Here is a 17,029-nt window from a genome sequence, read left to right as displayed (position 1 = left end):
TGACGTGCTGTGGTATGGAATACCCCTTTGGGCAGTTTGGGTCAGGGGTCCTGCCTCTGCTTCCTCCTGGCTTCCCCTCCTCCCTGGCAGAGCATGAGACTGAGAAAGTCCTTGGTCAGAGTAAACATTACTGAGCAACAACTGAAAACATTGGTGTTATCAGCATTGTTCCCAGACTGAAAGTCAAAAACACAGCACTGCCCCAGCTACTAAGAAGGAGAAAAAATGACTGCTGTAGCTGAACGCAGGACAGACAAGGATTCATCCTGGACCAGATGAATGCTGCTCAGTGTTGTCTGTTTAAGTTCCTCCTATGAAATCCAGCTTTTACAATCATTAGTCTTCTGGCTGAGTACACCTATAATAAGACTGTCAGAACTGTCTCCCTTTACAGCAGAGTTTTGCTGTGTTACACTGCAGTCTGTGACACCCAGTTGTTTTGTTTTACATTGAAGGGATCCCAAGAATGACCAGTCCCTCTGTGTTATCTCAAACCAAGCCTGACTTTTTAATATGGCTTCAAAAGGGACGTGAGAGATTCCCTCTTAGATGAAACAGGATGTAAAACAGAGGAAGATTTCAGGTGCAACATCCTAACTAGTCAGCCTATGAGTTCTTTTGGGATGATTTTTCTCATGAAGTGTTGCAATATCCAGCATGCCTGGCCAAGATGCTTGGTCCCACCATCAGCACAGTGAAAAGAGAAGGAAAATAAACTTCTGATTGATGAGTAGCAGGCTTTCAAACATGAAAATCACTCCACTTAAATAACTAACCAAATTATGCAATTTGTGCTAAAATAGGACTGCTGATAAGGTGGTAGCTTATTAATCCTATTAATAAGGAATGGGGCTAACTATATAGCTGAGCTGAGTTGACCTGATGGCTGCTTGTCCCTGAAAAGAGCAGTCATCTCTCTCTTCTCTCTTCTTCTTTCTTCCTTTTTGCCTGCACCATGACTGCTTAAACTGCTCCTTTCCTTATATTGTCCCTAGTGCTCCTCTGACTGTATGCTGAGCAAGTTCAGCTCACTGATTTAGTTGAAAACTAATTCAAGGGGAAAAAAAATCAACCAAACAAAAAGCAAGTGGTTTTCTGACCATTTTCAAGTTGAAAGGACTCAGTACATAGTCAGAAGAGAGTGACAGCCACCTCAACAGAAAGGAAGTAGAGCAAAGCTGGAAAGACACATATAGAGAGAGTTGCAAGGGGAAGGGGAAAAGGGGAGCAAGACAACCCCTTTAGCTCACAGTGAGATGTTAGATTGGTTCAGCTGCTTCATTTAATCATTTCACTGGTGGGCAGCTCAGTTACAGCTTTTAACACCCTAGTAGGCTGTGTACAATGCTACTAAATACAGTTATTATATTGTTCAATCCTCATTATAATTTAAAATAAAATTTGTTGATTTGAGATAACCTGCATTTTATTTCACCTTTTCTGCTGTTAATGCTGTGTGGCTCTATACTCAAAACTTATCCATGGCTCTCAGAAAGGCATTACTTACTTTGGAGATCTCTGTGAAGACTCAGTAGAGCTACTTGAGAAGGAGACTCTGGATCCCACCAGGCCATTGGTGGTCCCAGTATGAAAATAGCTCAGAGATCTGCCAAGGAAAGGCGGAAATGAAGATCCAGACAAAGTGGAAGATTGTAAGTTTTTTCTTTTAGTCTCCAAAATAAATCTAGAAGCATTTTTTGCCAGCCTTCTTGGGATCCTCTTCTGGTAATTATTCTCCCTGGTATCACAACAAATAGATAGCATTAGGCTGTTGATTAAATACTCAGGATATAAGCTGATGACTAAATACTCAGGACATAAGGTTAGTTTTGTGTGCCATAGTGATATTGGCTATCCAAGCTAATTTTGAACTAGTACAGCTACTTAATCTAATATAATCCAGCAGTAACAAAGCTATACTGCTTCCAGTACTCTGGTAAATTTATTTAAATATATGCAGTGTTGCTGATGTATTATTCTGAATAATGAATACTGCTATCTCATTTTGATCAGTAAGTGCTCATTCTGATAAATAAGAATGACAAGAAACACTTTCCTCTCTTGGGACTGAAAGCATTTTCCCATCATTCTAGCTGTAGAAAGCTAGTATTAACTGCTGGCAAAGATGTCTGAGAAAAATCTGTGTACAAAATTCTCATCTAATACACTCACAGGCCTTGTACAAAACAAAAACAAAAACCAAAAAAAAAAAAAAAAAAAGAAAAGAAAAATAGGGTGGAAAATGATCACTTAGTCTTTCACAGCATCACACACATTCCCAGAAATTTTCAGTGGCTCCATGCCTATCCATGCCTATTGAAGTAATACAAGGACTTGAAACATCATTAAATGATACTCCTGTAAAAGTGTACAAAGTACTTCTTCTTACCTTCTTGCCTAATCTCAAAATACACATCTGCAGAAGTACTTTTAGGTAAAAGGAAATGGCAAAGCCAACAATTTTATTTTCTTTTGAAGTTATTTATTTTGTCTGTTGTATGATATAAACAACTATGTGCCACTTACCATACACGGCTGTGTTTACATTAGCAGACAACCCATTCTCTGCTCTCTTACTGAGTTTCTTGGATACAGATATATATGAATATGGCTTCCAGGGGAACTGAGCCACGAATCTCAAAAACTAAATGCTGCAAGTGAGATGAAAAATGCCAGGAGCAGAACAGCCACCTCACAGGGCAGAGAGGGGCTAATCCTCTTTGACTGAGTTTGGATTTGCTTTCAGGGAGCATAATAGTAAATGGCTTTGTAAGTCAGAATATTCACTGGGGTGACTGTCCATGTAAGAAAATACCAAAAGAAAGTGAGTTTTCTGATCCTGAAATTATACCTTGAACACCTGATACTTGCTGAGATGTTCTTCTAAGCCAGGGAACAGAAATGATACTGGTGCATCTATGTGAATTACTGTGGTGAAGCAACATGCCTTAGGTTTCAAAGATTAAGTCCTTTCAGCAAACTCATCTTAAAGAATCCCCAGACCAATAATTAGGAAGATTTGCACCAGATTAATTTTAATTTTAAACTGCTTAAATTAAGCCAAAGAAAACTCCTTTTATAGATATTACCCAAAGCAGAAAATGCAGGTATGTGTCACTGTGTTTTCTTAAATTATAGCTGTGTGTATATAGATGAGGCAAAAATCTAGGTTGGATACCCATGGAAGAAAACCTGAATGAACAGCCATAGCTGATATCATGCTCAGAAATTATTTGTGCTGGATGTGTCCCTGGAGAGAGCTGTTATTATCAGACAATGGAGAAGTGCATCATTTTCTCTGAGCAAAACATCAGCATTGATGCATTTGTGAGTGAAGGAAATCCAGAAGTGTTTCCTACACAAACAGTGAGCAAAAATGTTTAGTTTCCCTCACTGCTTCCCAGTTCCTTTCATAGTGAATGGCCCTGAATGGTTTTAAAACCGGGGTATTTGACCCAGATATCTAGAAAAGATATCTGAGTAGATAGGATGAATCTCCTTAAGGTATCTTTTTGTCTCCATTAATGACAAGGGAAGCTTGCACAGCCAGCTTAGCCTATTTTAGTAAACTAATGTCAATCAAAGCCTCTGGGATTTTTAAGAATCAATAATCATTAAATCCTTGCACTTTTCATCTCACTAAGAAATGCGATTGACTTGCTCTGCAAATATTTTCCATTGCCATGACCCTGAAGACAGACCTTAAAGCCTTTGTTTAGTATTTACCATATCCTTGTTTCAGTGAGTTTCTTCTAAAATATAGTCAACAATATACCTAGAAATTGGTTGAAATTTATTTAGGAAAAAAAAAATCAAAATAATAATAATAATTAAAAAAAAACCACCACCAAGAACCCAAAACACCAAAACCCAAAACCAAACAGTGAAGGAGAAATAGATTTTGTCGATAGGTGTCATTCAGGTTTTCCAAGGCTAGCTGAAAAAAATCTGTCAAAACTCAAATTAAGATTTATATTTTTTTCCCCCTGAAAGAACAGGCTTTCCCACACATAACACATATTTTAGTTTGGCAAAGTGAGAGCCTAAGAATGAAAGCTTGGAATAAAGGCTGGCCAAGAAACCAGTGTTCCAGGGTATATGTAAGTAGTGTGTCTCTGCGGTGCTGCAGAACAGATGTCCCATGTCCTTATACTTTTCCATTTCCAGGGTATCCAGGTACAGTTTACATTTCCTGAAATGTGCCTGCAGCCATACAATCCTTCAAAAGTTTCTTGAGCCATTTTCCTCTCCAAAATGAGACACCGTGGGAAATATGACCCACACAAAGAAAAAACCCAGAGTGCACATGGCCACTGAACCATGGCTCACATAAACCATCACTGTAATGTATAACAACAGGGTTTTTCTCTTGGTTGAAATATTTGAGACATTCTTTTCTTTGAAAATTCTTCAATATTTTCATGTGGCACAGAAAGCCACTTTCCCACCATTAGTAGCTTTTATCATGTTCTCCATACTGCAGTTTTTTTCCAACTTACTTGATCATCTCTAGGTGTCAACACTGCTGTTTTCCTTATGCTATAAATGACTTGTCACGGACCTGCCTCCTGGAACAATATGAATACCTCAGCAGTTTAGCTTTTATATATGAAAAAAGAAGTTTCTGAAACACACATAATTAGAGAAAAATATGAAATTAAGATCTGATTGTGTCCTAACAGCCTGAAAGACAGAAAATAAAGGGAAATTTCATAAAACTCTAGGAAGTGATGGAAGAATGCTGGCTTATTATGCATTTCTGAAGTTTCATCAGTGGGCTTTCTGACCAAGGACAAAATTTCATTATTAGCCTAAGGTAGCTAAGAATTAATTTTACCAGTGGAAACCAAGTTACATAAGTAAAGACCCACTGCTGGAGCTATTGGACAAGAGAAGTCCAATCCTGTGGTGGGTATTCTACTAATGGGTATAGCATTTCCTTTTTAAAAGAGACAGTTCTCAGACTGTTGGGTGATTAATGACATCTGTGAAAAGTGTTTTTCTAATTAGTAACTAAATTTAGACTATGGCTCCTCAGATGCTCTGCAGCATGCCTGCTGCATAAAAATATCCCTTTAAATGATGGCTTGTCCCATGCCTATTTGTGCTGTGATTAACAAGTAAAAATAAAACTCTTCTGGCAGGTGTTTTTGTTTCATGACAAAGAGTTGATAGCCTTGTGAAATGAAGTATTTTTTTTATGGTCCCATAACTCATTCGAATCTTCACTGCAGGATGACTTTGTGGTTGCACACATACAGAAGAACACAGATGAATTCTTGTGATGCTCTTGCTTCACCAGTTCTGCAATTAAACCACATGCTGTTGAGAAACAGGAACACACTGAAACTAGTAGACCCACCTGAAAGACTCTCAGCACTGTGCTACACAGTCAGCACCTCAGACAGTATCAGGGATCTGAAGGAAAACACATTAAATACGACATTTGAAAGTAATACAATCCATTACAGCAGACAGTGCCGGCTTTGGAGAGGGCTTGACAGACAATGAAGTGATCAAAGGTGCTTTGATATGTCTAATTTTGACACAGCTGAATTCTTCTATAGCTGACAGAAGTGATGAGAATAGTGGTCTCTTCTATGTCCTCATAAGGGTGGGATCAACAAATAGCATAACTTATGCAAGTGACACAGTGGTGCAGCATTTCTTTTTTTAATATTCCTCACTCAAATTAAATGAAAGAATGAATAGTTGCAGATTAGGAAATAAATATAAATTAATATCTTTTTTCTTTTTTTTTTTTTTTGTCTAAACACTGACATTTTCTAAGAATTGTGAGATAATTAGTATTACCTTGCAAATGTTAACCCTTCAGCAGACTAATTGCCAGTATATCTCTCAGTAGACTATGCAGTTTTGCTATATACTAGCAGGGAAATGTGTGCCATTCTGTATTCTCACAGCACAGGTGTGCTTAACTGGGAAGGAAAGGGATTTTCTCATCAATAAGAAATAATTTATGAATGTATTATATTTGCAGTGTTTCTGTGAATCACCATAACAGAGTTCTATTGCCTTTGCCAACTACACAAGGTAGTAATAAATCAAATCTATTCTATGAATGCGTCTTACAAACTATGTAATAGAATTATGAGTTAAATTGGACTGAGACACAGATGTTTAAAAGCAACAGTTGAAATTTAAAATCTCAATGAAAAAAAACAAGCCATTTTCTATTACACAGAGACTTAATACCTAATGTTCTACCGATGTTTAATAACTTCGATGTCTATAGCAACTTCCATCACTCAGCACTAGACATTTGCAAATTAAACAGCAGATTTGAAACCTTATTACTCACCATGGGAATGATCAGCATAATGCAATGGAGTATGGCAACCACATCAGCCCAGCTTCCCTAAGAATGTTTTGGAAAAATCTTTGAAATAATTTAATGTATTCCAATACTAACCAGATTATTTTTTCCATGACTTTTAGTGTGTTTTTCATATGATGCAGGAGATAACTGATGATGCTATTAATAACTGTTACTGTTCAGATGAATAGTGCCATGACTGCACAAACTAATCAGACCCCTGGATCTAACAACAGGACCCTGAAGCCATCCCAGGGGCAGAGGGAGAGATAAAACAAGGCAAGACTCAGGGAGCAAATGGAGGGGCTCTTGGCTGCAGCCCACACAGTTCACATCCCAGGCTCTGTGAGCATCCCCTCTGCCAAAATACTTCCCTGAGGAAACTGGGGTTGTGAGAGAGTCCTGGAACAGCAGAAAGCCAGAAATAAAAATTTTACAGTCATTTCTTGGCTCTGCTCCTGTGTACCTAGCTCCTTCCCTGAGTTAACTAAGACAAGCTGCTTTTAGCAGATGAATAGCTGGTTTACTGGGACCTGGGCTGCTGGAAACCTCAGCTGCTGACTGTTAAGTGGCATAGCTCACTCTGTGAAAGTATATTCACCCAGACAGCTGTTTTCCATGAAGTCTTTCTTTTTAATTTTTTCAGGAAGAGTCAAAGGGGAAACTTATTTGGCTCATGTAATTTTTGAGGAGTCAATTTCCAGCTGAATACCTTCTGGAAAAGGTTTCTGAGTCAGAAACAGTATTCTGAATGACTGTACCACAATCTAACAAAATACTATTCCCCACCTTACTTCAGACCTTCAGTGTGCTTGTACTTTTTGATTCTTACACTTTCTCTCTCAAACCTCTCTCACGCCTGCAAGTTTGCTAGCACAGTTTGGGTGAAAGATTGCTATCAGCCCATACAGTACTATGCCCTTGTTCCACCTCTCCAGAAAATCCTTACCTTCTCTTTTGTCCTTGTGTCCTCTCTCAGTATTATCAGCATTGCAGTTTCTCCCCGGGATGTTGCCAGTCTTCATCTCTTCACATCCTGGAAACTGCTGCTGTTCACAGTCTGCACCTCAGTCCTCCTCCACCCTTGAGAAATAAAGAGTTTTCTGAGGCTGCAGCTCTTCTGTCAGGAGAGCAACATGTATAGTTTTCTGTGATTGAAAGCAATGTGACAGGCTTTTGTGGGCCTCTGGTCAGAGGGCTGGGGATTGTGGACCACTGAGATGCAGTTTCAATTTCTAATGGTGTCACTCATTTGACTTCAGCAATGGCCACGCATGGAAAACTACAAGCCATCACAAGCATTAACCTGGAAAATATGTGTTTTATATTCAGAATGAAAGATTATTTATAAAAATGTATAGAGACATGTCTGAGTATACTCAGATATCACGCACACACACCCTACTGTGTTAGATACACCTTTCCCTCCCCCCACATACCCAAAAGAGAGTTCAGTTACGTTTCTTTCCTGATGCAGTTGGAAAGAGGAGAGGAAGTTGCATCTTCCTGACCCCTTTTGCCCCTTCCCCTGACTCAGCAGTCACCATTGGCTGGACCCCCAACCCTTCTGTCCCCTCCTCTCTTTTCCAAAACCCTACAGGAGCCACCAGGGCTACACACCTTGCATCTGTTCCCACCACTGAGTGTCTGCTGGCCAGCCAATGTCCTTTCTCCAGAAAGACATTTATAACTGGGACCTACTGACTGCACAAGTGTTCTGCACCAGGAGGTTATGATCCCAGTAAGAAAGACACCCAGATTCTCTAAAGTATCATTAAAATACCAGTTAATAGTGCTAACAGTATAAAGAAAGAGAATAGTATAGTAGATCACCTTATATCCCTTTAGATGCTGGGAACCCCAAGTTGTGCAGCTCTGGACAGGCCTCCCATCCACGTGCAGCGTGTCATGTAGACCCCATTGGTAGGAAGGATTAGTCCATTCTGCTCATTTGAGCTCTTACAGGATTTTCTTAAAAGAAAACAACTCCATTCATATTTTGTACGTCAGAGAGGGTGTTTGTATGAGAACCATCACCCAGCTGCGTCTGCTCTGCACAGAAGGAGATGTGGTGCATGGCACAGGTCTGCAGGTGATGCTGTATGCACAGCACTGACCAGTGCCTCCACGGTTCACTGTTACATGGATCACTAATCCTTGATGTGCATGGTCTTCCAGTCAGGATCTCTGCAGGAGTCTGTACAGGTAGTTTGAGATACATTTTGAAAGGGCCTCACATTAAGAGCAGTTATTCTCTGTAGAGGGGGATTTAGGATATTAGTATGGAGCATGTTGCTCATGCAGATAAGGTAACAGTCTGTGAGGAGTCCCTACACTGACATTTTGACAGTATAGATGGATGGATCAATCAAATTTTTATTATTTAAGAGAAATGAATTGCACAGAGATAGGCCAAATGAAAACCAGTCAGCAAGCTTTAATGGTCAAAACGTTAGCTGGAGCTCAGCTGGAACATAATCAATACCTCTTATGAAGGAGTCTTTGGCCTACCAGGCTGCATCCAGCTTCAAAATGAAAGAACCACTGAGATTATCTGTCATGTATGATATCTTCTCCCAGAGGTTCTTAGTTACAAGACATCCTTTGATAACAATATTGCTATAGTCTGACTATTAATTCCATTAAAGTCTATTATTCCACTACTATTCCACTAAACTCCAGAAAGACTATGCTGAAGTTTATTGAAATTCTCCACTGGCAACATAATAATTGTCTTCATTTATCAACAGCAAAAACATCTGTCTTTTAATTTTCTTCTCCATGGATACTCCTCATTTTAGTGTCCTTGCCATTTCACTAGCTGTTTTTGTAAAATTTAATTTCTCTAATGAATGGAGCTGTAGCAAAGAGTCACTTGTGTAGTGTTTGAGCTAACTTTAGACTCCACTGAGATGGTCGGGGCCAACTCACAGGCCTCGCTGCAGAGCAGACCTTTCTCATCACTACTTTTATGTCTCCCACCTCCTCCTGTCCCACAGGACCTTGGGATGCTAGCACTGACTTATAGAAAGCTCTTGTGCAAACCTAGCAAGGTAATGTCTTTACAAAACAGTAGAAATAAACAAGGAAAGCCAAGCAAAACTTTTCATGGAAGTTAATAAATCATACTTACTCCATATAGCAACATTCAAAGCCACTACTTTCTGAGGACAGCAAAGGTAACGTCTTACATCATCAGCGTTGTGCTCTAAGAAGGATCTTTTTGACTGTTCTACCCTTGAAGTAAACATGGCAGAAATTGCCATTCCCCTTGTAAGCTAGAAGGACCATCTGGCACTACATTAGGACAGTCTTCTATTAAATTCACCAGAATGCTAATTACAGGATGACTAGTGAATGGTTAAACTGCCAGATGCTATGAAAATATATCACTGTCTTTTTATGTGATTAGGCAAACGTTTAATTAAACCTGCAGCTGCTGTGTCTGCTTTACCTATGAAGATACCTAAACTATATTCACCTGTGGGAAAGATGGAGTTGTCTTTCAAGAGGAAAAGCAGCTTAAATGCAACTTTGCTGAAACATACAGCATGTATACATGTGATTTAATTAGGTATGCTGGTAATTTCGTCAAAACTAGTTACAGACTCTTCCACTTCAGTTCTCTGGATTGTGCTTCCTGATCCCTGAATAATCTTTTAGTGCTCTTGCAAGCTTTGAAAGCTGAGTTATTTTAAAGGTTTCAGCAAAGCCCCATTAGAAATGGCAATATACAGCCATGGTTAATAACAGACGACCCTACTACTGCTTCTGATTTTGAAATCCCTGAATACATAGAAACAATCTACAGGCTTTTACTTCTCCCCATTCTAAGGAGTCTTTCATTCAGAAAATACTGAAGAGGGCAAGCGACCTTCCACCATTACACAGTAAACAATATTGGTGTTTAGCATTCCTGTGAGGCTGCTTCTTTACCAAAACAATGAAAGACAGAACCCCACAGTTCTCCCCTTTTGTGGTGTGGCCTTGATGATTTTCAAAGAGAATGTAACTCCTTTATATTTGAAAGTGCTTGTATTTGGCCCTACTTGGTATTGTAAGATCTAGAGATCAGATCTGGAAAAATGGGATTTAGGGATCTAGCCAAAGTCTAGACTTCATTCAGCCAAGTTTCCATTACCCTTCCCTTTTTAATGTTTAGGAATCAGGTTTCAGAAAGGTGCTTTATTCCAGATCTAACTTTATTTAGTTCTGGGCCCATAGTCTGCCTGGGCTCTTTTTAGAATCCATCCCAAGGCACAGCCATTGAAGTGACCAAAGATGCAGGTGGCAACAAGCCCACATTTAGCCACAGAGCTTGACAGCCATGAGTCAAGAGCTTTTTTGGGTGGGCAGCATCCTTGGCTGGACATGATCTGTTGCTCTCTGTTGATTGCAGAAGGTGCTCCGTGCAACCGAAAACTCCCTAAATGGTGCGGAATTTTTGCAGACAGTCCTTGTCATGGTTTTGGCCTGGGCCCACAAGCACTTTTCTAGATGATTCACGAGCACAGGAGTTAATGCATGTCAAAGAGCAGTGCCAATAGGCAGACTGGACATAGCCACACATTTTGGAGTGTAAAGGAATTTACTAGTATGAGCATAGGTCATTTTGTGTCAGTTGACCATTTTGTCACAGCTCTGTCAAGAGTAGAAAGAAATAGAATACTGGAAAGTTATTTAAGAGGTACTGTGGACATGGGCTTTAAGGGACAAAGAAGGAGTTCAGAGCTTCTACAGAGGAAGTCATAGTTTAAATAATTTCACTGGTATTTAAGCCTAATTATTTATAACTTTGGTCTTCCTTTGCTAGCATCCTCTATAGCCAATTTTCATCATGCGTGTCTCATTAGGCCCATACAACCTTCGATCTTGAACACAAACACTGACAATGTGATACACATGATGGCTACCTCAAGGTTAAATGCTGGTAACATGCCTCATGCAACTTAACAACTGAAATTCAGGAGGAACATTTGGGAGTATGTGGTGGGTTGACCCTGGCTGGATACCAAGTGTCCAACAAGCCACTCTATTGCTCCCCTCCTCATCTGGGCAGGGGAGAGACCATATAAGGAAAAGCTCGTGGATCAGGATAAGGACAGGGAGAGATCACTCAGCAGTTACTGTCGTGGGCAAAACAGACTTGACTTGGGGGAAATTAATTTCATTTATTGCCAATCAAATCAGAGTGGGATAATGTGAAATAAAACCAAATCTTAAAACCACCATTACCTACCCCTTCTTCCTTCCTTGGGCTCAACTTTATTCCTGATTTCTGCTATCTCCTCCTCCCACAGCAGGCGAATGATAGTTGCGGTCAGTTCATGACACTTTGTCTTTGCCTCTCCTTCGTCCTCATGGGAGGACTCCTTCCACCCTTCCCCTGCTCCAGTGTGGGGTCCTTCCCACGGCAGACAGTCCTCCATGAACTTCTCCAATGTGAGTCCTTCCCACAGGCTGCAGTTGTTCACAAACTGCTCCAGCGTGGGTCCCCTCCATGGGTGCATCCTTCAGGAACAGACTGCTCCAGTGTGGGTCCCCCATGGGGTCACAGGTCCGGCCAGCAAACTTGCTCCAGCACAAGCTTCCCCTGGGGTCACAGCTTCCTTTGGGCAGCCCCCTACTCTGGTGTGGGGTCCTCCATGGGCCGCAGGTGGATATCTGCTCTACCATGGACGTCTATGGGCTGCAGCATGGGTTGGAGGGGAATCTCTGCTCTGGTGCCTGGGGCACCTCCTCCCCTCCTTCTGCACTGAGCTTAGTGTCTGCAGAGCTGTTGCTCTCATATATTCTCACTCCTGTCTCCAGCTGCAATTTCTCCTGTGCAGCAACATTTCCCCTTTCCTAAATACATTATCCCTGAGGCACTTCTACTGTCACTGATGGGCTCAGCCTTGGCCAGTGGTGGGTCCGTCTTGGAGCCAGTTGGCATTGGCTCTATCAGACACGGGGGAAACTTCTAGCCACTTCTTGCAGAAGCCACCCCTGTAGTGCCCCAACTACCAAAAACTTGCCATGCAAACCCAGTACTGGTGTCTCAGGAGCTGTGTTCAGTGCTTCAGAGCCTGCTTGGAGTGTATGGTGTTTGCCTGGGAAAGCAGAGAGAGTATGTGTGGTCATCTCTTGCACCTTCACTTATTCTCCATGTTCATTAATTTGGATTTAGAGTGTCATGTCCTCTTACACTCAATTCTGCGTGCAGGCTAAGGTCATCTCTGGACTGGGCCTGAAATACCAAGAAATGGCATCTTGTAAGAAGCTCTAGGACCTAGAAACTGGGAAAACCACAGCACTTGTAAAGTGTTACATTTGATGGCTCTGGAAATTGTTCCTCTTTTCCTATGGAAGACATTAAATTTGCTGATTTTCCAGGCACGCTATGGATGACATTTATGTGAGAGGGTTTTCAGAGACATGCTTTCCAGCTGACAGTGGAGATAGATAGCTGGCTGGCTGCACTGCTGAGGTTTAACTTGATGGTATCTTTTCATAATTTATTATGGCAGGTCCATAGAGCCTTAGAAACTGATCGTGATTATCTTAAACTTAAATAAATAAATAAATGATAGATCGTTGAACAAACTGGCACTCAATTTCAGGAGATGAACCTGAGGCACATCAAAGGCAAGATCCCAGTGCCAGAATCAACTGCAGTTTTACAACTATGCTAAGCTATGCAATTATCTTAAACCACAATGATCCTGTTGGATTTGCAGGGGGAAATTTAGCATCAATCTCCTTACAAAAAACAAACAAGCAAAATCATCACTGCATTTTCATATTAGCACAGCACAAGGTAGTGGAAGAAGTGAATTATCATCTATGTTCAGAAGAGCTGCTGCAGTGCTGGTTGCCTCACAAATAAAGTGTTTAATTGTTGATCGGAGAAGCTTGTGTCTACACAGCACAATGACCTGTAGAGATTGTGACCAGTAGGAAGAAACTTTGATTGTCTAAAGTAGTGCTGGTTAAGTCAGCATTTTACCCTGGTGCATACGTAGCCCTGCTGCTTTCATTTAGTGTTAGACCCATTTTTCCACTTATCCACCCACCTCTAGTGAAAAAGGACTGCAAGAGCTAACTCTAAAACACATAAGGGATGATGGTGGCAGAAAACTGTTCCCAAGGCTAGAAGACAGAAGACAACAACAACAACGTCAAGGAAAACAACAAAAGAGGTGGGTGGAAAAAGCACTGGGAGGAAAAAAACAAGGCAAATTGTAACACTCCTTTTAAACCAGTAGGGAGAGACAGCAGGCAGCAATGTAATAGAGATTAACGATGGCAAATAGATAAATAAATAAATAAATAGTGAGATTGCCATTACCCATCACTCAACAGCATTGATCACTGCCAGAGACAGCAAAATTTCTTTAGAGTTTCCTTCTCTCTTAGCTGGGCTGGAATCCAGGGGAGAACAGAATCAGAGGCAGCTTTCACTTGAAAGACAACTTATTTATTAGCCAGGCAGAAAATGCTATTAAAAAGAGAGGAATTTCCATGATTGTACTGCAGTATTAATTTTCAAGTATTCTGCAAAAAAAAAATAAAGGGTGTTTTGTGTAAGAGGAAACCATAATTTTGTATGGGACCTTGAGCAGGAGGTGGGGCATGCATTTTGCTTCCCAGGAGAAGTCCCAGAAGGCACTTTGACTTGGAAGACTAAAGATTCCTTCCCTGCCAGATGTATCTATATATATATATATATATAATATTTTTTTTTGTGGATTAAACTAGCAGCATCCAATGGATATGTCTGCTTCCTGGCAATGAGTGAGTGTGTGCAATGTTGGGTATGACTCGTGTCACTCCCTTTCTGCTCATTTGTGCCAAGAGCTGCACATCCCAGTTCAGCACCAGCTCATAGGTGTAGGCACGCTGCTGTGCCTGCCCCTAGCCACCTCTGGCAGGAGGGGCTTGCAGGAAAAGTAGCTAACAGATCTATCAGACCTTCATCTGCACAGCATGGTGAGATGAGAGATCTCGTCTGGAAGCTTTTGCCATGGAGGGGCTTTCTATGTTGTGATGTGCAACAGACAGCTACCTGAAAGGAGGATGGAGCGAGGAGGTAGCTGGTCTCTTCTCCCCAGTAACAAGTGATAGAACAAGAGCTAATGACCTCAAGCTGCATCAGGGGATGTTTAGACTGGATATTAGAAAAATTTCTTCACCAAAAGGGTGGTCAGGCATTGCAACAGGCTAATCAGGGAAGTGGTGGAATTGCTGTCACTGGAAGTGTCCAAAACTGTGTAGATGAAGCCCTTAGGTACATGGTTTAGAGGTGGACTTGGCAAAACTGGATAATAGTTGGACTTGATGATCTTAAATGTCTTTTCCAATTTAGTTGATTCTGTGATTCACCTGAGTTGAAGGTCTGTTTTGCAATGTGAATGGACCAGACTTTCTCACCTTGTGAGCACCTTGCAGGGCCACAGCACGGCAGAACACCTACAAACGCAGACCTACATGATGTTAGCCTCTCTGTTTTGACTTGTACCTTCCTTTGCACCAGACATGCTGTCAATTACTGCATCTCGGCTGCAGGGTGGAAAATTCCAGCCAGAGGAGACATATCTTCTATAAATCACTTAATTCAGTCATAAAGCACTCATATGACCATCTCACAAGACATTTTAACTGGAACAAACCCAGAAAGAATAGTCACGTAGAGATGATGAGGTTTTAACTCCGCAGTGCCATGACCTTTTAGCTTATGGGAAAGAGCCCAGAAAGAATTTCTTGGGAATTGATTTTCCTTTTTAATGTTGCTAATAGCAGATGTTGGTAATAAAGATTAACCTACGTATCTCTAAATAAAAATGGCATGCCCCTACTGTGGTTCACTTGCAGGAAAACTGCTCCAAATACCTTTCTAGACTAAAAGAGAAATACGATATGCAAAATAATTATTGTAATCCATCAATTTCACAGAAACAAAGCAGAACAACAAACAATTATAATCGTAAATTGAATCATAAAATGGCAATATGCCAAACTATATCAGCTGGGCCTTTTTACTTGTCTGTTGGCAAAATAAAGAGAATTAGGGGAATGACTCATCTGTTGATTGGAAAATCTACTTTAAGTTGCAGGAAATTCAAACAACAACATTTAATAAGCAATAACTCACTGTGCAAAAGCTCTGTTCACTTACAGCTTTGGTCTCCAGCTTGTAAACTGTAGATGGTCTGGAGCAGCAAACCAACCCAGCTCTGATGTCAATCCCTCATTACCAGGTTGTATCTGCTTGTGATTGCTATGATTCTAGTAAATGGGCTCATATTGGCAAGAAGAAAAAAAATGCGATCTATTTGCATAAGGCGTCCAAAGGAGGGGCATGAAGATGATCAGAGGGCTGGAGCACCTCTCCTACAAAGTCAAGCTGAGAGAATTTGGCTTATTCAGCCTGGAGAAGAGAAGGCTGCAGGGAGACCCTTAGAGCAGCTTCCAGTGACTAAATGGAGCCTACAAGAAATCTGGAGCAGTACTTTTACAAGATCATGTAGGGATAGGACAAGGGTGATGGCTTTAAACTGAAAGAGGGGAGATTTAGATTAGATATAAGGAAGCAGTTCTTTACCATGAGGATGGTGAGATACTGGAACAGGTTGCCAGAGAAGTTGTATATGCTCCATTCCTGGCAGTGTTCAAGGCCAGGACGGATGGGGCTTTGAGCAACCTGTTCTAGTGGACGGTTTCTCTGCCCATGGCAGGGGAGTTGGAACTAGATGATCTTTAAGGTCCATTCCAACCTTACGATCTTGTGATGAAATCCTGTTTCTGCTGTAGCTGTCAGTGACAATTTTATCCCTGGCTGCAGGCGCTGACAAGGGCTCCAAACCCTGCAGCAGTTCTGGGCAAAGCCATTTGTGCTGGGGAGCTACTGGCAAACTGCCTGTCCATCATCTCATCTCTGCCCTGGGCTCATTCAGCCCAAGCTGCTGCTTTGTCTTTATCTCACAAAACCCTGATGCACCAGACACCTCAGCAAAACTTAAACTTCACCCCGCTCATCAGTCTGGTGAGGATCTAGGTAACAGGTTAGTATACGTGCTGTGTGGTTGTGCCTCCACTATGCATAATTGCACTGTGTTGCTGTTTGGCAAGTGCCATCTGGTTTTCATTTTCTTTCACAGCATAATTCATCACCTCCACCCCCACAGATTTACACTGCAACTGCCTTTCTGCTTTCAAGACGATTTCAGCTACTCTGAGTGTGTTTTGATTTATTTTAACTGAACCCAGCAGACATTACCATCAAATCATTTTCCTTTAAATTAAAAGGGATTTGCAAATTTTAGCAAGATAGAACTACTCATAAAATCTTAACTGATAAAGTATTAAGATGCTAAGAAGACAAAAGGACCAACCATAAAATATCTCTGCTCACCAAAATCTAGGAAAATACTCTGGAGAAACATCTTAAGCACATTAAAACCTATCTAAGCTATATAAGCAATAAGAATAATAGTGAGTTATTAGAAGATGTGTAGAGAGGAAAACACCTATTATAGCTCAGTAGAAATTACTGTTTAATACTTCTTGTTGTGGCTCAAATTACTACTTCTGTTTACAAAAGACTGGAATCTTCTTTCCTTAAAAGCTATTTTTTGAAACTGACATTGTGAGAGGATACGCTGGTTTGTCTTCTATGTGTATTTGTGTACAGGCAAGGTGAGAAAAAGGAAA

The sequence above is a fragment of the Nestor notabilis genome, unplaced genomic scaffold (genome assembly GCF_000696875.1).
Source record: "Nestor notabilis isolate BGI_N333 unplaced genomic scaffold, ASM69687v1 scaffold15011, whole genome shotgun sequence".
NCBI classification, from domain to species: Eukaryota; Metazoa; Chordata; class Aves; order Psittaciformes; family Psittacidae; genus Nestor; species Nestor notabilis.
The sequence above is the reverse complement of the archived record's forward strand: the minus strand, read 5'-3'. Positions refer to the sequence as shown.